Raw genomic sequence first — 27,036 nt, forward strand, 5'->3', positions numbered from 1 at the left:
AGCTGGTGAGCCTATCTATAGTGAACATGTGGGGTATTGTATGGAAGCCTTTGCAAGGTCCAGCTACGCTGTGTGGACCACATTGCCCTCATCAATGACCTTAATGACTGTTTCAAATGAGTCAAACATGTTTAAGGGGCAGCATCTGCACTTATGAAAGCTACACTGGGTAGGGTCCGGTGTCAGTAGGTCCCCAATATCTTTATGTCTGTGGTACATGCTGATCCTTTCCATAGCTGTGCAGACCAAGCTTGTCAGGATTCTGGGGTGGTAGTTTGCAGTATCCATTCAGGCAACACCTTTGTTGAGAAGGACCACTGTTGTTGTACACTGCTCTTTGGGTACATATCCTGTGGTAAGGCTGACATTGAGCAGTAGTGTGATTTGGCATTCCATTCTTCTTGGAGTCCATGTTGGACTCAGCCCAGAACACCATCTCATACCATTGCTGCTGTGTGTTTTGCTTTGTAGATGCTGGCTGTTACCTCAGCATCTGCAATGTCAGGGGGCCAGCAGTCTTCTGGGATAGATATTTTGCATTGGGGGGGTTGCACTGTACCTGTCAGGTTGTATGTTGGCAATATGTGTGTGTGTTTGGTATGTTGTTTGTAATATTTGAGTGATTCAGAGCATATCTGTGAATTCCCAACAAGATTCCTACCATCAGTTGAGAAAGCCTTGTGATTATCCTTAGTGTCCTGTACAATTTGTATCTTTATAGGTTCATAGGTTCATACTAGGCTATCCACCCTAGGGCATTTATAAGCCTAGCCAGAGTGTGTGTGGCTTTCGCCACCCCTTGCTATGTGAATATTATGGCCATTTATGATTTACTTTACTGTGCCTCTGTCTGGATGTGACACAGTGAAGACCCCCAGTGTACATCTATGATCATCCATCCACTTGGCAAGATTCCTGTTGAAGAGTGTCAGTGAGGGGCTCTGCCTAACATGGAGTGGGATTCTGTTCCAGGGTGTAGGGAGCCTCTGTGTTATGTATCTGTCCCGCCAGCACATCCTATTTCATTATGTGTTGAGGCTGACATCTCTCACCCTCACAGCTCCGATGGCTTTGGGTTTTCTGGGGTGGAGCATGTCCATTACTCCTGTGTTGGAGATGGCCTTGTACAACAGGCATATAACTCCTCTGTGTAGGCAGTATGTGACTGCATTCAGCTGGGGTGTCTGCAGCCAGGCAGCATATGACATATTTTTGACCCTTTATCCTCTTGGTGAGGTACCTTTGAGGTCTTTCTAACTGCTGCAGGTGTCAGGTAAGGTATATCCCAAATGAGGCATTGTACTAGATTATGGGTCTGATAAGAGAACAGTATAGGGGCACAATGACCTCTGTTGACGTAGATGTGAATCCTTTCATGATACGGTGTGCAATATAGACAGTCTTCCTAGCCACATTGGCAATGTGAGTGTCACATAACAGGTTACTGTCCACTTGTGTCCCTAGGTCCCTGATTACTCCTTCCATACATAATGATTTACCACCTATGTGGTAATTTGTGAGTACCTTGTTTGGTATTTGGTGGGACATTCATACTGTCCAGTGTCTTCAGGATGGCTGGGTGGGGTTCCTGTGTGTGAGAGTGTGGTCTGTAGCATGCTACAGGCTGTACATCAGTTTTGCCTATGGTTAGGTGCACATGGTTGGTCTCCGATGCTTTGTGCATTGTCAGTTACCTGGACGTATGGGTGTCTGTGCTGAATATGGATAGTCCCCCTCCTTTTATGTTTTGGTCCAGGTTTTGGGGCCATAACGCATGATATGAGGTATAACCTGGAAGTGCCGGTGTGCTGTCAGGAGGCTTGCAGCAGGTTTCTGTCACTGCACGGACATCGATGTTCTCCATACTGGGGAGGGCCTCGGGAGCATGCATATTGCAGTTTACATGTCTGGCATTGGTCAGCATTACCCTTATGTTTCTTTCCACTTATGTTTTCCAGGGTGGTGGGTTAGTCTTTTTAGCCTTGCCTATGAAAGGCTCTATGGAGGTGGCAAAAGCCTTATCCAATATCCAGATGCCCAGGGGTAACAGGTGCAAGCCATCCCTGGAACAGCAGCATGGCTTGTCAAGCATGACATCCCAAGCAGACAGACATTGGATCCCCTTGGAATGACACCAGTAATTGTGCCACTTGTTAAAGCTGATCATTCTGTGTTTGTACTGTGGCATCATTCTTGGTGAGGGTAGGATGCTGCAAATGGTCAGTGTCATACCGGCCTGGACTACATAATCGGAGAGCTCATCTATGTCTCTTTTGATGTAGTCCGGGGAGGTACATCTCAGGTCATTCACGCCAGCATGGACAATGACTACATCATATTTCTACTTGCTTTGGGGTGACCTGCGTACTTGTGTTATGTGGCATATTGTAGCAGCCTACAGGCAGCTTACTGTTCCCTTTCCCTTGTTCAGTCTGGTGAGCGGGACAGCAGTGTGTCTAACTATGGAGTCACCTTTTACAACTGTATCAGGCATGTTGTTTCTCCTTCTGGCCTGTGACTGTTTGGTACACCAGCTTTGTGTACTATGTGTTGCATGTGCTAAGTTTGGAGGTTGTGGTTGCTTGGGTGTCTGCTTTGGAGGCCTCTGTTGGTGTGGTGTGTTTGTAATTAGGGCCTCCAGGAATGTTTTTCTGTGTTTATGTCTTTGGTTTGCAGTTGTGATAGGTCTATGCGGGATTGGGTTTGGGGTGTGTGTGGTTACCTTCTCCTCCTGACTAGTTTTGACAGTACTGAGTTGAGGGAGCTCAGCCTCTGGTTTGGATAAATGGTTGCATCTCTCACATATATTTGTATTTATTGGGGGGAGTTGAGGGTTGTTTGTGTACTTGGCACAGGTGTAACATTGCCTCAGGATTCACAGATTCAACTTGTTGTAGCTGGCCTTAGTGGATTGTATGTGTGGACATATTTTATTGCCATACTACTGATCAGTGATTACTTCCCTTTTTATGTTGGTGCTATCATGTAGTAGCTTCCTCATTCTCTTGCATGGTTTGGTAATGGCTGGAGTCCAGCATGCCAGATGCCTACGTGTATGGCATTGTGTCTTGTTTTTATTTGGGATTGCATAATCCAAGCATTCCTGGCAGTGTTCATGGAATGCCTGTATAACAGGTTCTGAGGTGTGGCCCATATTTTGCACCTGCACAGGGCCTTTAATGGATTCCACATCAGTTTGGAGGAGTGCAACTTTTGCTTTACACATGTTTTTCACTGTGGTTTTCTGGCCAGGGACAGTGGTCAGGATGTGTATATCCAGTGTGATTACTCTATGGTCTGGTCTTACCAGTGAGGGATACACTTCTCATCTTGCCATCCAGTACCCATGTTGCTGATTATCACATCCAGTATGCTTACCCCTCTTGTGGGAGTGGTACGTTGTTCCTGGGCATTTTGGTTTATGGATTCTAGGAACTTTTCTCCTACAGTGTTGGAGCTAGTATAATGCTCCCAGTCTATGTCTGGGTATTTTCATTCACCCAATATTATGTGGTTTGGAGAGCTTGATATATTCATGTATTCCAACATAGGCCAGGTGAAGTTCCTGGTGTTAGGACAGTAGTCTGTAGCAGGCTATAAACTGGGAGGCAGTTTTAGCCACTGTTACTTGACCATGGCTAGTCCATGCTGCTTCTTGTTGTGGTACCAACATGGGGGTGTGGTTATCCTTGACAAGTATTGCTAGTCACCCTCCCTTTGTAGCTTGTTCCATGTTTTGAGGCTGTACAGCACAGTATGAGGTGTAACCTGGTAGTGTTATGGTGCTGTTGTGAGCCTTGACCCAGTTTTCTGTTACAGGACAGATATCAACATTCTCCATACTGGGTGAGTTTAGACTGCATGCATCTTGCTGTTTAGACTTCTGGCATTGGGTAGCATTACATCTAGGTTCTTATCCCTTGTGATACCTATGGAGGTGGGTTTGTGTTTTGAGCCTTACCTATTCAGGGCACGCTGTGGGTAACAACAGCCTTTGCCAGTATCCATAATGCCTGGACTGATAGGTGCACACCACCCCTAGCAGGTGGAGCATCATGTCATGCTCAGCATGTCATCCCAGGCTGGCTCACATTGGATCCCCTTTGACTAACTGCAATACTTCAGCCAATTATTGCAATTGATTATCTTATCGTCATATTGTGGCATCATGCTTGGTGAGGGAAGGATGTTAGTCAGGGTCCTCAAGTGTGCATATACTACATGGTGTTACATTGCTTAACACATGGCATTCATGCCTCAGGTGGTGCTGCAGGGCTGCCTCTGTCGGATGCACATATTACACTCCCTGTACATGTTTGAGAGCAGGTTATGTAATTTTAGGCATCCATGTTATTATATGAGTGAGTCAGAGAGGGGTATCATTCGCAGGGTTCCTACTGAGCCAGTGTATGTGCTATGCGTTGCCTCTTTTCCAAGGCCAGGGCATACTGGGCATGCTTCCTTCTGCCTACTGGGGCAGGCTCAGGTTGTTCCTCCTCCAAGTTCACGCTCTGCCTGTGATGGCCTTGGCAATGGTGGGGGGGCTGTTTGGCCCGGCCCTATGCTGGTCCTGCTGCAGCTGTTTTCGCAAGATCATATTATGTAGCATAGCACATACCATGACAATTTGGGTACATGTAGTTGATGTGTACTGCAAGGCTCCACCAGATGTGTCCAGACACCGGAACCGTGACTTGAGTAGCCCAAACACACGCTCTATTACATTACGTGTTTGTGCGTGTTCCTCATTATGGCGTTCCTGTTCAGGTGTGTGTGCGTTTCTGATGGGTGTCATCAGCCACGGCTCCAGTGCATAACCTGCATCCCCCACTAGGTGTCCATGTGGGATGTCCCCATTGGCAAATGTCTGGTACAGCTGCGTCAAATACCAGATATGGGAATCATGGTAGCTCCCAGGGCAGCCAGCACACACATTCATTATTATGCCCTGGGCATCACACATGACCTGGCAGTTCACGGAGGGGAAGCCCTTGCAGTTAATGTAGGCCCCACCCCACTCACTGGCTGGTGCCTTGATGCATATGTGCGTGCAGTCTATTTCACCCACACCTCAAGGTATTCCGCTATTTGCTGGAAGAGATGCATATTGCTGGCCAATACCTCACGGGCATTGGGGAAATATACATGATCACTGACATGTGCTGACATGGCATCCAGGAACTGGTGCAGTACCCTGGAGGCTGATGCCTGTGATATCCCCATCATATCACCAGTTGGTCTCTGGAAGGTACCTGTTGCTAGTATTCTTATGCCAACACATACCTTGGTTTCCACTGGGATGGGTTCCCCTCTGTTGGTTCTGTGTATGAGGCATGGCCTACACAGCTCAACAATTTGCTGCAGGAGGTCTCTGTCCACTCTATAGTGCTCTACTATCTCCAGCTCATGTAACACGTGGTAGGTGACCCTGGGCCTGTACACTCTTCTCCGTCTCCTCACTGTGGGTTGCCTGGCACCATCTGCATTGTCACCACCCTCAGCAAGTAGCCTATGTCTCCTTATGACAGCTATAGCAGCCCCTAGCATTTCTGCTCTGAGTTCAGCTTTTTCAATTTTCACTTCTAATAGCTTACTCCTGTCTTGCAGTGTCTCTTGAGAGAAACATCCTGCACTGCTGTTTGCAGAGTTTTAAGTGCTTGGCTGAGCTACTATTCTGCCTGTGTAATTGCCTGCTTCTAATTGTTTTCACCTGCTAGCTCCAGCAGTATTCCCTGCTAACTTCCTACTAATTCTGTTGCTTCCTTTTTCCTTTCTGTTTCCTCAGGGGGGAGCAACATGCATACCAGCAGAAACACGCTCACAGTGGCTTACATGCGCACACATGCTTACACGGTTTACAATTGTCTTATTCTGGTTAAAACGCATGCACACCAGCGCAAACAGTGTTACAAGTCTGCCAACAGGCTCCCACATGCTCAGTCTGCCTTACACTCGCGCACACTGCCCTACTCGCTCTTCATGGCACGCACACGTGCGCATGCACACCCAGCAAGAAACTTTGGTGTAAGCAACAGTGTACACCTTCCATTTCTTGACTTTCCCATGCTTATGTTGTGGCACTCCTCTTTCCATGATATGTGTCTGACATCTGTCATGTAACACTAACCTCCAATGAACTGCATTTCTTTCTACCATTCCCCCCTGTGATGTCACCTATCTCCTACTCTATTCCTCCCCCTTATGTATCTCTTACACTACTCAAAATGTGCTCATTTGCTATGTGACAGTGGAATTCAGTATCCTAACCCTCATTTACATCAGATTGCCTACTAATGCTTAGTTACATGTCTTAGACTCAGCTTCTCCCCTTAGCAATCACTAAACGGTGGCCGTGTTGTTTTTGGTCTGCTGGTCCCTGCATTGTAAATCCATGTATTGCATAAAACGTTTATAACCTTCATTTTTACGTTTTATACAGCGCAGCCCATTTCTGTGGGCTGCGCTATGCTTAAACAAAAAATAAAATTATTTATTTTCATATTTGCATCGGGGTACCTTGCCAATGGCCACATATTTGGCCATTGGCATGCTGCCTGACACATATGCACCCTTTATTTGGAGCTGACATGGCTCCATTATGTTTTTTGCAGAAACGTACTCAGTTGTCAACTGAGTACATTTCTGCAGCTAAAACGGCTCTTACACGGGCTGCTTTGGGCTTCGTGGATCGCTAATCTACTTTATTTGCATGCCTCTGGGCTGCAAGTGAGGTGATTAGCATATCCACGTCCACTCAGTGTAAGAGACGTTTTAGCTGGTCTCTTACATGGACTTTAGGGCTGTTCCTGGATCGTGAAGGCTGCATGGAGTTTTACACTACTCTTAGACTCCGTGCAAGCCAGTTTGTTTATAAGCTTTTCACATTTTGTTTATGAGCAATTTAACAATTAATTCAATCCATTATCCCAATAACTGCTGTGATATCTCTCACCCAAAATGGATCACTTTTCAAAGAAAACCTCTTGTTTCCATGGAAATGAAACTTTTCACATTCAGGAATAACAATTAGACATTTCCTGTGTGAAGATTTATATGTTTTTATACTATCTGATGTCTGAAAAGCATGCCAACACTCTCCAAAACCCAGCCTTTAAGCTTTTTAACAGCAAATAATAAAACAAAAGAAGTTATGACTAGCATATGTATAAATTATTTAACAGATTCTCACTGCATTAGCATATAGCTCTTTTATTACTATAAACATAAAGGATGAACTGAGATGTAACCATTACCTGATCACGTTCCTCTCAACTGTATAGATTTTTGCAGAATGTCCAGATTTTTGCCACATACATTTTGGTGTGTTCCTCCTAAAATCTGTACCTTTCTGGCAAATACCTGAGGATTGAAGTAATTAAATAATGACAAACATTTGAGTTTAAGACTCCTCATCCTTCAGAAAATTCATGCTAATGCAAAACCTATTATTCTATCAACTTTCTAAGTTTGTAAGAGCAATATTTAAAATCTGTCCCTATTTGCACCATTTTAGGCTTTGTCCAGATTTTTTGCTCTAAGAGGTTGAGAAGTATGTGCTGATCAGGAAAACAGTTCTTGGAAATTGTACTCTTTAGTTGATGATAGTGTTTGTCACTGTAGAGTCCCTGCTGACTACCTTATCCACCTCATATCTAATTTCCTAGATGCCATTTCCATTTGGTGATCTGTTAACTTTGCTGTTTAACCATACACTCCTCGATTCTAGCAGAGTTCCATCAAGCAACTCCAATAGCATTTCCCATTCCTGAAACAAACAGAACCGACTGTTCCTGCTTTCTCACTTGTCTCACACACACACACACACACACACACACACACACACACACACACAAAATTTATTTATTTATTTATTTTCAGTTTGATTACCGAGGAAGTCCACTGGGCCAAGAAGTGCCCATTTTCAGTCGAGCCCTGGGGAGAAAAGCTCCATAAGCAATACAATGAAATAAAGATTACATAATGTTAAAGGTAAACTACAAGAGTAACATTCATACAGTCAGGAAATACAAATACATAATAAGACAGTGCAAATTCAGATTTTTTTTTTTGTGGCAATACAGATATTTACAATATTTACATGCTTGGAGTCCAGTGAATGTCAGCTGAATCTGGTTAAGCTTGAGGGTAGAGAGGAGCAGGAGTATGGAGAGCTCAGTGGAGAGAGATCCCTAGAATTTATATCAGGTGAAAGCAGGAACATTTCCATTTGGATGACAGGTATAAGAAAAGTTGGGTCTTGAAGGATTCAGAGTTGGGTATAGTCCTAAGAGAAGGAGGGAGGGAGTTCCATTTTTTACCTAGAGAGAAGGAGAGTAGAAGCTGGCCGGCGGGATGTTTGGGTTTGTGGATGGAGATTAGGTTTTGGTGTTCAGATCTCAGAGATCTGTTTGGGGTGTATGGTGGAAGGATGTTTGTTAAGGCTGGGCATGAATCTGGGTAGAATATTAGTTTGTGAGCAGTGGTTAGTTGGAGATAGTCTAGGTGGTTAGGGAGTTCCAGCCAATTTAGAGATTGTAGGGTAAGGCAGTGGTGAGTTGAGGTTTTAGATTTACTGGCGAATTTAGAGATCTTATTATAGCAATTTTCAAGTTTTGAGGTATTGGAAGTAGACAGATTGGTTAGAAGAGGGGCTCCATATAGTAGCGAGGGTAGAAGGTATGTAATTTCCAGGGTGTGCCTAGAGGAGTAGGAAAGAAACTGGTTATTCCTGTAGAGCATACCTAACTTTTGGTGGGTTTTCTTTATGTTTTTTTGTATGTGGGGATCGAATTTTAGGTGTTCATCTATGGTAATGCTGAGGAGTTTTGCAGAAGGGACCACTTCTATAGCAGTGTTGGTTTGGCTTAGGACTTTGAAAGTATTTTTGTCAAAGGAGGAAACCATGGTAGGGGTGAAAATTAGTATTTTAGATTTATTAGAGTTGAGGGAGAGATGGTTTTGGTGCACCCAGTTCTCTGTAGTGGAAAATGCTATTTCTGTTTTAGTCAGTAGTTCAGGAACGTTAGAGGTGGCAGAAACTAAGGTAGAGTCATCAGCGTATTGGATGACTGCAGTGTCAGGGATGACAGAGTGAAGATTATTTATAAAGATGTTGAAGAGCATGGGTCCGAGGATGGACCCCTGGGGAATGCCAGTAGGTGTAGGCAAGAAGGAAGAGGTAGAGTTCTTCCATCTGACAGCTTGAGATCTGTCTGATAGGTAACTGGAGAACCAGGATAGAGTATTAGGGGAGAGATTAAGGTTGGCGAGATGAAAGAGTAGGTGTGTATGGGAGATGGTGTCAAAGGCTTTAGAAAGATCTAGCAGTACTGTGGATACAAGAAGTCCAGAGTCTCGGGCTCGATTGACTGTTTCAAGGAAGGATAGTAAGGCAGTTATGGTGCTGTGGCCTGGGCGGAAGCCATGTTGGGTGGGTGTAAGTAGGTGATTCTGAATTAAGAAAGGCAAAAGTTGGTGGTGGACACATTTTTCTAGAATTTTAGATATTGGAGAGAGTAGGGCGATGGGGCAGAAATTAGAAATAGTGGTGTTTTTACCTCCTTTGTGGAGAGGTAGAATGTAGGCTGAATGCCAAAGTTTGGGTACATACGACTCATTTAAGGATCTGTTAATCAAGATGCTAATTGGGAGAGCAATACCTTCAACTGCACATTTGAGGAAGGAGGAGGGTATGTTGTCAGGGGCATTCAAGCATGGCTTAAGTTTAGATAAGAGCCTTTTTATGAAGTTGGTTGAAACTGGTTTGAACTGGAAATTAAAATGACATTTATTAAAGTTGTTGGGTGTTGAGAAGAGAGAGTTGGGTGGATTATTGTTTGGGAATGTTTTGGTTAGTTTAGCTATGGATTCTGTGAAAAAAGTGTTGACGTGAGAGATCATCTCCTTGTCAGTTAAACTAGGGTCAGTGCAGGGATTATTTCTGGACCCTGGGTGGAGAAGGGAGTTTACTGATTTCCAGAATTGTTTTGGGTTCTTATTATTTTTGGACTGAAGTTTATTATAGTAGTTTTTTTGCCTAAAGTGATTAGTTTTTTTACTTGATTGCGAAGTTGGGTGTATTGGAGCAAGGCAGAATGCAATTTATTTTTCTGATAAAGCTTCCAGGATTTGTCTCTGTAATGCATGATTTGTTTAGTTTCTTTTGTCAGCCAAGGAGCAGAATTAGTTTTGATTCATTTGTTTCTTGGAGGGGCTAGGGAGTTAAGAGTATTTAGGAAGATAGTGTTAAAATGTTCTACAGCATTGTCTAGGGGGAGAGTGTTTAGGATTTGCCAGTAAATTTGTTTGAAAGTGTTTGTTTAAATTGTGGGGTTAAAGTTGCTAAGATTACGAGTTTGAATGTGCTGGTGATGATATTGGGTGGAGTTAGCTGACCGATGAGTGAAGGCAGGGAGATGGTCACTGAAAGTGTCAGGGATAGTGCCTGACAGAATTATTTTGTTTGGATGGGAAACTAGAATCCAGTCTATGATGGATCCTGGAGGGTGGATTTTGTTAGGATGAGTTGTTGAATGGATTACTTGGGTGAAGTTGTATAGGTTAATGGATAGGGAGGGGGAAGGCCTGTTGATTTTATTCCAATCAATATTAATGTCACCTAGAATGTAGGTTTCATATTTTATTTCATTCGAGGCCCAGTGAAGAATATTTTCAAGGGTGGAGATGTTGTCGCCTGGGGAGATATATAAGGAAATAATGCAGATATTCTTACATTTATTCAATCTGAGGAGACCTGCTGTTAGTTCAGAATTTTTGAATTGTGGGGTTGGGATTTGCAGAGGGATTAGAGAGAGACGGTTAGAGTAGATTAAAGCAGTGCCCCAACCTTTTTTATTTAATCGGTCACTTCAGAGGATGTAGAAACCTGGAGGTAAGATTTCAGAGTCAGTAATATGGGGTTTTAGCCAGGTTTCCGAGATGGCTAAGATGTCAGGTTGGTTGTGATTAATCCAAGCTTATACTTGGTAGATTTTGTTGTTAAGGCTCTGGGCATTGATAGTGAAGAACTTAAGAGTGTTAAGAGAGAAAGTAGAAGAGGAAGGGGGGAAAGGGTTATTTGTAGTAGGGGAAGAAGGGGTGGAGGGAAGGAGTTGTTTGTATTGAGGCAGGGGCCGGGGTTAGGATGGATATCTCCAGATAAGGCTAGGGCATTACTGGCAGTAGCTTTTGGCCTTTTGGGTTTGTATAGTAGGAAGTTGTTTGGGGTTAGCAGTAGTTTAAGTTTGAAAGTTTTTGTTGAGGTGGAGTAGACTTTGGGCCGGAAAAGATGCAGTAGTTTAGGTGGAATAAGGGAGGAGGATATGCAGTGGAAGTGATTGAGTAGAAGAGGATGCAGGTGAGTGTAAGGGATAGTTTGAGTAAAAGGTAGGTATGGGGGTGCTTTGGAAGAGTAATAAGTAGCATGATATAGGGGAATTAGTAAGATAAGAAGGGAGCAGGGGTGTCGGGCAATATATAGGATTTGGGAGGGCATGTTTAGAATGGGTGGGTTAAAGAAGGGGAGATATGATGGAAGTGAACAGGCTAGTTGAGGAGAGGAGGTAAAGAGGTAGAAGGGGGTTATAATTTAGCAGATTGGAGAGGGGGAGATTAATTGTAGAGAGGGTGTAGGAAAGTGGTAAGGGAGGAATAAGAGTAGGAGGGGAAATAAGAAGAGGGCTGAGATTAGATAATTGATATAGGAGGGAGGGGTAAATGAAGAGGACTGTGATTGGTTAATTGATATGGGTGGGAGGAGTTTGTGAGGAATAAATGTAGAGGTGCTGGGGACGGGTGAAATTTGGGGGCAGGGTAGGGGAACGGAGTGGGTAGAGCTAAAGGAGGAGAATGTGAGGAAGACAATCAGTAGAGTGTGATAGTCAAAGGTGAGTTTGCAGTGATTTGTGAGAGGTAGAAAGACTTAAAGAGAAATGGAGTAGGGGGTAGATATATAGATGAAGGCCAGTAGGAGAAGGTAAGAGGTTTTATAAGGGGTAGAGAATGGGGTGTTTGTAGAGTGAGAATGGATAGGTAGACCTGGGACAGGAGCGCCACCTAGTGGCAAGTCATTCTAATGCAGTAGAGACCCCAGAAAGAGATATCAAGTAAGGGGAAGGAGAGAGCTATCGTGGTCCAGGATAGGGGGTGTAATTATAAAAGGTAGAAAAGGATTAATTAAGCGGCGAAAGAGAGGGGAGTTGTGGCTGCTGGCTAGCCTGGCAGGGAAGTGCACTGCGACCTAGTAGAAATTAAATTAATTACTACAAAGTGTTAAGCAGTACACATACTTTCACTTAAAGTCCTTGCTGGGAGAGGCACTCAGGGAGCAGTATGGGCTTTCAGTTTTGGTGTAATTGTCCTTTTTTGTGGGTTCTTGACAAGTACGTCAGGGAGGGTACTTTCAGTGGGTTAGAGCAGGATAGGCAGGAGCCCAAGCTAGAAGATGCAATGGAGAGAGAAAAAATGTGATGAAACAGGCAGTGTAGGAGCCAAGAGTTCACAGGCAGACAGTTATTAAACATACATATTTTTAAGTTTGGAAATAAATGTATGTAGCAGCAGAGCTAGAAAAAATGTTACACTCTTACAAATACCTTAAGGTACAGACAATGCACAGATAGGTGAACTAAGAATAAAACAGTTCCTTGTGCCCAAGGTTATTTTAAGTGAGCAAACAATTAGTTAAACAGACTGACTGTAAGCAACTAATAACAAAGTACAGATAGGTAAAACTATGAGTGAAACAGTCCCTAGTATGCAGAGTAATTTGGATTAGGTAGACAGTGATTAATTACAGACTAAATATGTGCAGTTGGAACAAGTTGCAATGACTGGACCTTAGCTAGCGACTAAGGCAACCCCAAAACAGCTAATTAGGAATCCTCATGCAAGCGACAAAACCATACACAGAAAAAAAGAACTGTGGTTTAAAAGCTTTAGAGCAACCAGCATAGATTCAGATTAATGACAAAGCAAAGCCCCAAAAAGCTATTGCAAGCCACGTGCTAAATGCTAGAATAAGCTGAGTGTTTACAGATGCAATAGGAAGTAATCACAAAAGTACTGCTTACTAAGCAACTAGCACTAATTTAGAATAACAGAGTGAATTATCCCAGTAATGCAGTTAAGTATCAGTTTAAACTAACTAGTGCAGATTCAGTAAAACAACGAAATAAACAAATCCCTATCGGTTAAACACAAGTTCCGCGTGCAAAGTGCTTTATTAATGAAGCGTTTGCAGCGAAAAACTACTAGCAGTATTTTAGATTAACAGAGTAAAATATTCTAGTAATGCAGTTAAGTAACAGTTTAAACTAACTAGTGCAGATTCAGTAAAACTACTAATAAACAAATTCCTATCAGTTAAACACAAGTTCCGCGTGCAAAGCGCTTTATTAATTAAGTGTTTGCAGCGGGAAAGCATGTACATATAATTCACACTTTAGTAAAGCCAGTAAAGTAAAGGGAAGCACATAAAAAATCCAGAGTTACAGTTAGCAGTGGAGTCCTTCGGAAAAAAACTTACAATAAGGTGCGGACGCTGGAGCCAGGGTTGCACAGCAGCCAGGGGCCGGACTAGAGAATTAAGATGGCATCTGCTTGGATGTGGGAACTATATGGAGTAGGAGAGGAAATGGGTGGAATGGGAGGAGTGAGTGGGCTGGGGAGGAAAGGGAGAGTACAGGGAGAGCAGACACAGACCGGAAGTCGTGAGGTGAAACTATCTGTTAAGGCAGTTCAGGAAATAAAGAGAGAGGATTACGGAGGGTTAAAGAGAATGGGGAGATTCAAAATCTAATATAATTCAAGGCTAAATGGAGTTTTCACAAACATACTTAACTATTATCTCAGACTGCTATTTTTTATATTATGTGATATATATTATATGAGTGCTTTGTGCTGCAGATTCCTTTAAATTAGTTGAAAAGTGAGTTTTTACTGGCAGTCACTCGCCTTAAAGAAGCAGGAAATATGAAAGTTCACCTTATGTTTAGTGAACATTCTATATCTTGTATTTGTACATTGTGTTTCTCCACCATTTTTTTAAAAGCTTTGTCTGTTTAGTATTACTTTGATGTATTATTTCTATTTTGCTCTAAAATGGATCCAATTTAAGATAAAGTTCCTGTATGGACTTTATTACTTGCTGAATGTCTCTTTTTGAAATGATAACTTCTGATTGAGAGTTTCTGCTGGTGTTCATTTGAAAATGGTTCACAGTGAACGTTATTCTGACAGGAAAATTTATCTTTCTGTTGTTAGAATCTATATAAATCTTCAATAAGTAGAATAAGTTAACTTCTCTGTATGATTTTTCCTAAGATATAGAACACTTTCCTGTCAAAATATATACCTTTCTGCAGATCTTCAAGCCTAGGCTGTTACTTGGTAGCTGTCTTGGATTCCCTCCAGTTGTACATCCTCACAGAAAGGTAGGATATTCATAACCACTTACCAATTCAATCCCTTCATCTGTTTTACCATAGCCATGTCTTCAAATTAGTCAGTACATCAAAAGGAAGCCAATCTTTTACTAAACAAAATGTATTTACAATGTATATAGAAGTGAGAGTAAATATCATTAGTTTCATAGTGTCAAAACAAAATCATATCCACATTTACAGATGAAGTATAGTTTGATAAACGCTTTTTGATATTAGTTGCCATACATACTTTACCCTTGTGCATTCTAAGAAAAAAGATGCACTTACTTCCTTCATCCCCCAAGACACACATTTCATAGGTATTCCTCAACTATTCTGTACAGCATTAATCCTATAACTGGCAACTTGTTAAGCAATTCTCTACACAAAATAATCTTGGCACTTAGACACATCAGAATATACAGTTAGGATGGAGGCAGAGTCTAGATGGCCAACCGAGAGCAGTGAAGTTTGAGAGCTTCATAAACTAGTACAATAATATAGGAAAATTGTATTATTTTCAAGTTTAAAATGTCAGAAATCTGTAGATAAACTACCAAACTACATAAATATCAATTTTGGTGGAGATATACAAAAATTTTCCTGTCAAGTAACTTGAAAATATATTGAGTCACTGAATATGAACATCTACCTTACAGGAACTATCCTTGAAGATGGATGGCTTTACAAATGACTTAGAAAACCTCAAATTAAATTCTCAAAAACAGGCTGATACTCTTAAGGAACTATTACAGCAACATTATACAAAAACAATAAATATAGAGGCTTTTCTAAATGAAATTAAAGAGAGACTCAAAGAGGAATAATTCCAAAAAGAATTTCTGCTTAAAAAGAATACACTGGCTGCTTAACAAAATAGATGACTTAGAAAACAGGGAAAGGAGAAACAACATAAGGATATTTGGTTTGCCTGAAAAAAATGAAGGAGAGGGCATAATTTTATTCTTAACAACCTGGATTCCTGAATTTTTAAACTTGAAAGATGGACTTTCATTTGGAATTGAAAGGGTGCATAGAGCACCGAGGAAACCTGCTTCTAACTCAACAAATACTCCACCTAGATCCATAGTTATAACATTTCTTTCATTCTGGACAAGGAACTAATATTAAAATCTGCTTGGAGAAAATCCCCATTAAAATACAATCAAAGCCTGATAAGATTTGACAATGATTATTCTTCCAAAATACTAGAACAAAGGACAAAGGTCTGGCCAATAATAAAACTGTTGAAACAAAACAACATTAAAGCACAGCTTACCATTCCAGCCAAGATAAAAATACTTTTTGCCAACGAGATGAGAACCTTTAATGACTTAGAAGTAGCTACTATATTCATTAAAAACAACAACATAGTGTCTATCCCAGAAGGAATAGAATGGATGGCCCCTACTCTTAAAAGAATAAAAGAAACAAATCTTTGGACTGATGCTAGACAGAAGAAACAAAAACTGATTCCAAAATAGCTGTCCCAAAAAAATAACTCTTACAACTACATCTCTCAAAGTATCAGCTGATATGGTACATCATTTGTTATCTGTTTTTATTTAAAAAAAGAGGGTTTCTTAAACAACTGAGAAACAGTGATGATTTATTCAGAATGTTCAAAGAGTCAAGTAATTCTTCACAAAGGTAGGTCAAGATGGGTTACTATTTACATTATATATAAGCCAAACAAAGCAACATATAATATAAACATAGAAGTTTCCATTCCCCTACTTGAACTCAGTTAATACTTATCTTGTTCATTATTCATTGTTTTAACTTATAATAATTTAAGTTATTAATTAACTAATTCAACAAGATACCATTCATCAGAGTTCAGACTTAAATGTAACAAATTAACATCATATATAATAGCAGTAACAGTAGAGTGTTTTGAAAAAAAAATGCTGTTATGGAGACTAATGCCTTCTTCAGTTAAAGTATGATATCCTGGTTGAATAATAGTACCAAGCTGTTAGTACAAATGTCACCATTATTCTGTCTAAACATAGTTAATATCAATTATGGCAGGTATCATAGCTTTGAGTGCTGTTTGATTAAGCCTGACATGGTGTGTGTGGATGCAGCTGTCTCTGGCAGCTGTTGTATGTTGCCCTTTTATCTCCATGAAGCTGTAGTTTGCGGCTTGTGATCGAGGTTTACTGATGCTTGTGTATTACGAAGAGACATTTGGTGTTTTAGCCTGGATACAGGGGAAGGGGGTGGATAAAACTGTGATTTGAGATATTTTGGCAGAGAATAGTTTGTTTATACATCTGCTGAGTGAGAGGTGGGAAGGCTTGAAGAATGTGTTATCTCTTGTTGTGTCAGCTTGTTGAGAGTTTTTTTATCTGTTTGCTCTCTGTTCCTTTCCTGCCTGCTGCCTCACTGAAAGGGAGGGAATTTAGGCTTGAAGTTGCAGTGAAGTGAAGCTTTGCTTCAGGTGCATCGCTATCCTCTGGTATGCAGTACACAGACACACTAACAGAAACAGATGCTCCCCAGGTTGCTATGGTAATGGAGACAGATAATGCTTAATGGCTCTGAAAAGCCTCCGAGATGATTCTAGGCAAAGTTTTTGATTTTAAAAAATAGTATATATATATATATATATATATATATATATATATATATATATATATATGTATACATATATATGTATACATATATCTATATATATATATATATATATATATATATATATATATATATATATATATATATATATATATAAATAAAATAAAGGTGCTGTTTTAAACCACATGTACACATATTGATGGTCCCCCAACACTTCATTTAGCTCATTAAGTTGATTCTTGATTAAAATAAATAATAATAAGCGCAATGTCATATTTAAAATGTATTTTGGTCCAAACACATTAAGGACTTACATAAGCATGGAAGTCTGAGTTATTGTGAAAGACTAAGAACACTTGGTCTTGTGCAGTACCCTTTGCAGTGGTCTGGGAGGTGAGCTTGCTCGGACGTGTTGGGCATATGGGGATAGCTGATTCTAGGAGAGTTTGGGATTGCAAGGAAGTGCTAGAAATTCATCAGAATTTCTTTGTGAAAATATCTGTGGGAATGGAAGGTATGTTGAGTGGTTCACTGGCAGAGTGGCCACTGCATGAAACAGGCTTGTAAAATGGAACAGGGCAAATATTGGTTTGGATATTTTAAGAACAGCCTGGAAACACACCACATGAACTAGTGAATGGTATTCTGGCAAAACTGGATGGGTATTGTTGCCCGTGCTTGAAGTACTGATATGTGTGTATGTAAGGATGGAAATATACTTATAACAAATACGAAACTAGAAGGGTCTCATTATTTAAAGTCTATGGACTGTATAAACATGCTTGGAAGGAGCTAATGATAAGAATAAGCATTACAGCTTGTGGTTTCTCAAATAACTAAGCAACAGCCAAAAAAAAAAAAAAAAAAAAACAACAACACACACACACACACACACACACACACACACACACACACACACACACACACACACACACACACACACACACACACTAGTTATGTAATGTATGATTTTAGTAAATCTAGACATAAAATATATAATTGCCATATAAGATGAAGCAGTCTGCTGAATTTAGATATTAAATACAGGATTTAATAACATGGGATTGTGTATAATAACACTACTGTCTTAATTTGTCATAAATGACATACACTACATTGAACATTAAGGGGAAGCATGGTGATTTTCTTATATAAGTAAATATGCATAACAAGTCATGTAATTACTTTAACTTAAATTGTAATTTTTGTAACCCATCTTGACCATATATGATACTTAAGCGGTTACCAAGGTAACTAATTTTATACATGATATCAAACTGACAAAGCTGTTCAAGAGAAAGAATAGAAGCCTAAACTTGAAATGTCACAGAATGCAATAATCATATTCTGAACAAATACTATTAAATTGACATAGGTGACATTCTTAATGTCTATAGAAATCACTATATGGAACATTTCCAAAAAGAAACTATACATATTGATCAATTAAATATATATGAAAAATGCTCTAATATAAAAAAAACTGAAAAATTAAAACTAGATCTGTAAGCACCCATATCCTACAAATAAATTACAGATACAATAAAAGAGGGTAAAAGTAATAAAGCTCCAGGTATAGCTGGCATAATTATGGAAATATATATACTTTTTTCCTTCAAAGATACTATCCCTCTTCCATAAAACTCTATTAAATATTCAGTCATAAGCTTTAATGCCACCCTCTTGGAGATACTCCTTAATTACACAAATCATAAAGGAAAACAAATCCCCAAATATCTGTACCTCATATAGACCTATATCATTATTAAATAATGACTATAAGATATTTATGACAATATTAACTAACAGAATGAAAATGCCACTATCCAAAACAATAAATAATGATCAAACTGGATTTATATATCATAGACACACACATGACAATATTAAAAGGATAATTTCTCTTATAGATTATGTTAATAAAGAAAATAAATACACACTCATAACTTGCTTAGATATAGAGAAATCCTTTGATTCCCTAAATTGGGACTATTTATTCAAAATCCTAATGCTATTTGAATATTCTGTATGCTTTGATCATCTCTTAAAGAATAAATATACAAATGATTTAGTGTATGTCAAGTTAGGTCCTTTTACCTCTGAATCTATACATATAACAAAAGGCACTAAACAAGGATGTCCCATGTCACCGATTCTATTTGCTCTGGCTATTGAAATATTGGCAGATTCAATTCATAACAATATAAAAATAAAAGGAATAGATGTTTATGAACAAGACAATTATAAATAATACTATTTGCTGATGACATATTACTAACATTATCTAGTACAAAAGAGACATTAGAAGAATTAGATATATTAATTGACAAATTCCACATGACTTCAGGACTTCATTTCAATAAATCAAAATCAAAAATTTTATTTTTAAATAAAAAAAAAACTAAGGGAGATCACATCATAGGGAAACAAGAATCTACCTTAAAATATCTAGGAATTGAGTTATGCACAGATAATCATGAATTTGTCTCAAAAAACTACAATAATATCATCAATACAATTAAAATCTCTGTCAAGAAATGGAACAAAATAATATTAACATTTGAAGATTGACTACAGTTAATAAAAATGGTTTTACTGCCCATGATCCTATATATATAGCCTTGGCAATGCAACTGTTACCAGGCAGGAATATAATTAAAGAAATAAATTCATGCCTTATGAATTTTTTATGGTTTCCCAAAAGAAATAGAATAGCTTTAATACATCATATCAGACCATGGAAACAGGGAGGATTAAACTTTCCTGATATAGAAACATATATAAAAGTATCAATATCTAAAACAATCTCAGATTGGATAAGTCCAAATTACTCTGCAAACTGGAAAGAATTACTAACTATAATATCAATAAATGAATTTGATTTACAAAAAATTTTCAAATAACTGATAAAATAATTTGCCATGGCACATTATGTATTAGTATGAAATATAACATAACTAAACCCACCAAAACTCATATGATTAATTATTACATTGACTCATTTAGGACAATGATGAATGTAAATATAGATTTAAAAATCTGGTTTGATTTTTTAACACCATTTATAGTCGCAAAGAACTTTCCACATAAATTATATAGAGAAATGATCAATTCCTGGGAACAGAAATGATTTGTTTGTTGGCTCTAAAGTATCAAAGAACTAAAAGTTTTAGATATGCAAGTAATAAAATCAACATACAAAATTCCAAAACAGGTCTGGCTAACTTTACAGAGTATTCTGTCATATTCACAAGATTTAAGTACAATAATTAACAATTCTTTATTTAAAAAAATGCCTAAATTTACAATATACATATATGAAATCATATATAATGACTTTGACATGGGAAACAGTATTTCAAAATTTTACAAAATATTGATAAACTATAAAACAACACCTAAAACCTCATATTGGAAATATATAACAAAAGGACAATCAATACAGTTAACTGAAGATATTAAAACAAATATTTTATTATTGATAAAATATACATCCTTTATGCAATACTGAAAAGTTTTTAATTGGAAATGCTTGCACAGAGCATTCTTAACCCCAGATAGAATCAGTAAAATCAGTACTTCCATAAAAGGAATATGTTGGAGATGTGAGCAAGCTCGCAATGCAGATTGGAACCACATTTTCTTTGTGTTAAAATTAAGCCATTTTTAATGGTATTAATAACTTTCGACAAACTTTATTTAAAAAATCATTTTATTTAACTAAAGCTCTTGTATTATTAAATGTGAACGGAAGTCCTCATTTGAATAGGTCAAACATGTATCTAGTATGGACTATATTTGCAATTTTAAGGAAGTGTAGAACAAGAAGATGGAATACAATCACTATACCAACTTTGGAAGACTTATATAGCCTACTGAACACCACAGCATTTTTTGGAAATTAAAATTAAAGAACTAAGAATTTATCCAAAGCCATTCATCAACAACCCTTGGGGAAAAGTCTTATAGCTGATTGACACTATACAATAATTGATCAGACACTCTGATAATGAATTGGACATACTTATAAAATAACTATATACATTAAGATATGTTATAGCGTCAGGCTAATGTAAATACTGTACATAGTTATTTAAGATGTTATGTATAAATATTATGGAATTCATTCAAATACAATCAGCAACCCTCTACTTAATTCCTTCCCATTAAAATTAAATTGTTTCATAATTTTTTCACACCATTTTTTTCTTATGTGTGATATATGACTAGTTTCTTCCTGAAAATCCTTTTTTTATATATTTGCCTACACCTAGCTGTTCTTGAATAGCTATTATTTTATGTACCAATTCACGTTTACCAACATTTCTCAAGTTTTATACATAACAGTTATCCAGCCAGAGTATGACTTGGAAATGTCATAGCTTTTAGTATCAGGTGTAAAAGTAGGGATTCCAAGATACCACACATTTACAAAGTATTCCTGGTCTAATCTCAGAATCAGTAAGAGGGCTTTGTTCTAAAACATGTTGTTAATGTTCAAATATTACATTTCCTGCATTTAGGACATTTTTTTATATTAAAGTACAATGTTCCAAGGTATGGCAAGATTTCCCACAGGACATTACTTTTTGTCATAATAACTAAATTATGATCAGAACTACAAAATTAACAATTTTCAAGCTGCCCCCAATTATGTATACTCACAAAACTAGCAATGTGTTGCAATTTATACATTTGTAATGATACATACAGTTCTCATGCAGCACTCTGTACTATGGACTATTAGACATACAGAACTAAAAGATGGAGTGAGATCTGTTTATCTAGAATATCAGTTTTAAATTACACCAGAGCTGCTTACACTGAATATTTTTGTTTAAAGGAGCAAAAACATAATACAACCATGGTGAAAGATTCTGTTTTGAGTTACTCAGTACCAGCAATCTGTACAGCAAATCTTGTGATTGAGAAGTAATTTCACAAAACTGCTGTTGCTCAGTGTGGATATAGGATATCACTTACAATTTAAACCCAAGTGGTACAATAATGTTACCCCAATATGCTAGTCAGAGAAAGTATCAGTTTTTGCATTAATACATATGACTAGTCTGCATTTATTTTTAATTTGTGATACATTCATCCTTGTCCAAGTCTGCTATGACTGCTGCATAACTGATTTTCTTTTGTTTTCATAGATTCATAGATTGTTGCTAGGCTAATGAACCAGCAAGGCCTTTCTTAGCCTAGCCAAGTTTTCCCAAAGAATAATGATGTCTTGCATCCAAACAGGACAAAGAGGGCTATTTCAGTAACAGTCCTCCCAACAGCATCCCTGCTCATGTTACACTGATTCTTCACATTTCCCTTCAAAATGGTGGACTTCAAACTCTACAACAACAGAAGAAAGTCTTGGGCTGATATCACTCAGCTTTGGAGATGCTAGAGCAATATGCTTCTTCATTACATCTCCACAGAATAATGTTGACTCATCATGAAGCTCAGTTTTATCCACCATATTGACTGACATATCATTGTCTAAGCTCCTAGTATCAGATTATTCATATTCATATTTACTGTTCTGCTCTTGTGACATTAATGTCACCACCAGCTTTATTGCTATGTTCATGATCTTCCTTACACTCAAAAAGAATAGGGGAAGTTCTCTGATAAAACTTCCCTGTAGTCAGTGCAAACACCACCATAGGTATTACAGATAAATTGGCCATAGGATAGGTGGGACTAATGTTTTGATTGATAAAATCACCAAATAAATTAATCAGTCTATGCATACATCCATCCATCCATCCATCCATATAAACAGACAGACGTTAAGATATTTAGAAGTCACAATAAACTGTTTATGGAAGCTGGTTTCATATCCATGTTACCCATATAATTACTTATTATGTTAATAGGTGTTGTGAAAATTTCAATAACTATGAGCTACTATAGAAAACATGAGTTGTAGATTTGTCTGTGTGATCTGAGTTAAAAGAATGAACACCATGTGCAGATACTCTGGTCTGCCCAACTGATAAATGAGGTTTGGTAACAAACCAATTTGTTCAGGGGCATCTTCAGGTGGGGTTTAGGTAGAAATAGTAATGGGAATTAAGAGGGTAGGGGATGAAAGCTAGTTGGGGGAGACAAAAGGGTTAAATGGGAAAGTAGGATTACTGGGAGAAAATGAGGTAAGTGTAGAGAGGGGCTTAATGGGTTATATGCAAGTGTAACTGGGAAAGAAATAAAATTTTGGCATGAACTTGCTACTAGGTAGTTGGGGAACAGGTAGGCCTTGGGTTAATTTTGTTAAGTATGGTAAAATTGGGTTACTAATTTTTTATATATATATATATATGTACATGTGTGTGTGTATATATATATATATATATATATATATATATATATATATATATATATATATATAAAGAGAGAGAGAGAGAGAGAGATCTATCTATATATGTATAGCCTTCTCAGTGCTCTAGGTATAGTCGCTTCTTTGAGTTACAAACATATGGTTTCCTATAGTAGTGGGAGAGCAGGAGTTTGGAATTTATGTAGAAAAACTGGGTATTTTTCTGCGCTTCCTTGGATACACTGACAGCTTTTATTATACAGTTGGCCTCTTCTGGTAATACATGGTGGTTGGGAGTTATTTTACTGTCCATCCTTATCTCCATTTTGTTTAATGGTTAGCATTTTATTAGGTTCCCTGTTTGGGTCAGAGTTACTTTTGTTTCAGTTGTGAAGTGGTGGAGAGCTTTCTTTATTTGATGGTGTCACTTTTTTTTCACCAATGATGGTAGCAGTTTTGGAAGGGGGAGGTATCAATTGATTTTAGTTATTACCATGTGGTTATAGCAGATTGTTGGAAGTCTTTTTTTTTTTTTTACCATTCCTCTTATTTCTGTGAATGTTTTGGGGGAGGAAGCAGTTTGTTCTCTGGAATGTGAATGATTATTTGGACTTGCGTGTTTATTTTGGTGTTCTTACTCATTTTCTGCGATGTTAGCAAATAGTGATGTGTGTTTGCTCACAGATTTCTGTCCAGTCATCTGACATTGAGGTAGTTATGAATTATTCAGCTTTATTTGTTGCTGAGATGATTTTCCCAGGTGTTTGCATGCTATATGGGAGGAGTCAGGGGTGTTTTCAAGCCATGAGATGCATGTGCGATCAGTGCATCTCAACTCAGGCAGCTAAAGGCATTTTTGGGAATTTAGAAAGGAAAAAAAATGTTAAATATCAAGTGCTTGATGCAAGGTTACAGGATTCTTTTATTGATAGCATGTGATTACTCACTGCATATTAACTATGGTTCTCAGCCTCCTGGAGCAAGGGATGTGGACATAACCAAGACTACTGGGGGTACTCCTAGGAGTGTTGCCAACAAAGAAATAGCTTGGGAGTAAACTGGCGATTCACTGTTCTGAGACCTTTTATTTAGTGGATGTTTCCATATGTAAGTTTGTTGTTATATTTTATATATGTTCTGCTATACTGGGTCTGTTGGTAGTAGGATACAGGGTGTGGGAAACGAGTAACATTGGTCGGCATATAGTACTTTAATATGACTTTCATGCCATTGTAAGATGGCACTTTTATGGTTATATGTCAGTGCTGATGTGAACTTGCAAAAAAAAAAATGTTAATGGATGGTGAGCTCATATTTTGAAGGGGGATTGGTTTAGCCCTATTGTTCAGTCTAACACCTCATTTTATACCTGTTGAAGAATTTACACTTGCAGTCAATAGCTCTTATTTCTTTCTGAAGCTTAAATGGTATCGATTAACGCATATGATCTGGGCTGTTGTAGGTTTGTGGTGTCGCAGTTTGGGTGTGTGGAGCAAGATCTCTGTGTTTGAGGAGTGTGTTGTCTTTTTGGTGTGGTTCGGATGTTTGGACTACATAGTTGTTTGTGTTTGTGGGCTGTCAGATGCCTCTGTAGTAATGGCTGTTGATGGCGCATACTTGGTTACGGGTTGGGGTGTATATCATGCTGCCTTTCTGGGGGGAGGGGGAAAAGAAGCTTTGGCAGCAGATAAATGCTGGTGGGGGGGTGAAGAAAAAAAAAGTTGCTATGCCTCACTCCTTACCCCACCAAAGGCTTTGTGGAATCTTTCACACCCCCTTTTCTCATCAAACAAACTAATTTGTCCAGGGACATATTCAGGTGGTGGTTAGGTTTAAATAGTAATGGGAATTAAGAGGGTAGGGGAGGAAAGTTAGTTGGGAGGATGAAAAGGTTAAATGGGAAAGCAGGATTATAGAGAGGAAATGAGGGAAGTGTAGGAAGGGGCTTAATGGATTTTATGGAACTGTAACTGGGAAAGGAATCATATTTTGCTGTGAACTTGCAACCCAACCTCCCACCCTTGTTTTTTGGAACATTGGGGATTGTGTGGTTATTTTATAAGTTTGAGTAGTCAGAGAATAGGGGCAGGCTTGTCCCTCTTTTCTTCCCCTCTGGTGTTGGATGTTCAGTTCAATGAGTTAGGAAATAAAAGTGAGTGGTTGGACACTGCTTGATAAGTAAAAGTAAGCATTCAGAGGTCAGGACGCTCCTTAGTTGGTTGGATGGTTAATTCAATAATTGGGAAATGAAATTGAGGAAACGAATTCTGCTTGATAAGTAAAGTAAATGATCAGGGGTAAGGAAGCTGCTTATTTGGACAGTGAGTGAGGGCACGCTGCCCTGGTCAACAGTTATATGGATGTTTATGCTGTGATTAATAAATTAAATTATTGGTCAATAAAGTTATGTTTATGGAAGATTAATAAAGATCGTCAAAAGTCATTTGGTGTGATGTGTGTTTATTGAAGGGGACTGGGACAATGACATCACTGAGCACAGAACCACACTAAATCGTTGGCTAAAGCTGTTGCGGTTTAGCTGTGGTTATAAAATATTTCCCAGCCATTTTGACTGCAGTGTGGTTACTATCTGAAATAAACAGCACAGAATGTTTTCGATTACATTATAGTTAGTTCAAATGTCAAGTTTTTTTGCCTTCTTATGTTTTGACCTTTAAAAGTGAAGAGGTATCTTTTTTAAGAATATTTGATCACAATGAAAGATGTTTAAGAAAAGAGAGTTGATATGATCATCTTTGAATAGATTATGTTGAATACATTTTATCAGTAAAAAGCTTAACCTATTAGACAATCATATACTTCAGTACCTCAATATCCTGAATGTAAGACTTTGTCCATCAATCATGTTATGAAAATGTTTCTTTCTGTGTCTTAATGTTGTAGCTTTACTTTACAAAATCTTCCCTCATTATAGTTTTGCATGTTCATTCAGTGTCTTACCTCACCAGACATTTATACCTCTCTTATGTTAAACTCACACAACTATTATTTGCTGACTTTTACAGTATAGATTTCAAAATACTTAAGGTACTGTTTTGTTTTATTTACTGACAACAAGACTGCACATTTCTTCTGGTTTGTTGTATATGTATTACTCATATTATCAGCATGTTCTTTGGTTTAATGTTTATGATGACTGTAGGTTTGTTTCACTTTAATTAATTGTATTTAGATGTAGTATGCTTTTCTACAAGTGAACTGTATATTGTGTTTATTCCTCTATGTCCTGCTTGTTGCTAGAAATGATCCATGGAACACTTTCTCTACCAAGTTAACAAAGCAAATAGATATATAAATAAATGTATACATAAGTTAACAAAACCTATCGCTCTGTCTCTAACTGCAGTGATGCCACTCACAAAAATGCCATTTTGAAAGCTGTAAGCTGAAATTGTTAAGTGCAGAATTTAGGTGGTAGGAGAACATTCTTCTGTAAAGAATAATACCTTCTGAATGCAGCAAATACTGTCTGTCCCTATGCTGGTTGCATAAAGTAATATGTAAGATATGCTTCTGTTTGTAGGTAAAATGGCAAAAATCAATTGGATTATGCATCTAATTTGAATAATTAAGTTTCTGCTCTGTTTATTTCATGCAGTGTGCCACATGTGTTGTTATGACAGCTGACTGGCATCTAAAATGTGTTACATATGCTTGAGCTTTTCTGCACCTGTAATGGGATTCCAAATCAGCATC

The sequence above is a fragment of the Protopterus annectens genome, chromosome 12.part0 (assembly GCF_019279795.1).
Source record: "Protopterus annectens isolate FY-2018-M chromosome 12.part0, PAN1.0, whole genome shotgun sequence".
Lineage (NCBI taxonomy): Eukaryota > Metazoa > Chordata > Ceratodontiformes > Protopteridae > Protopterus > Protopterus annectens.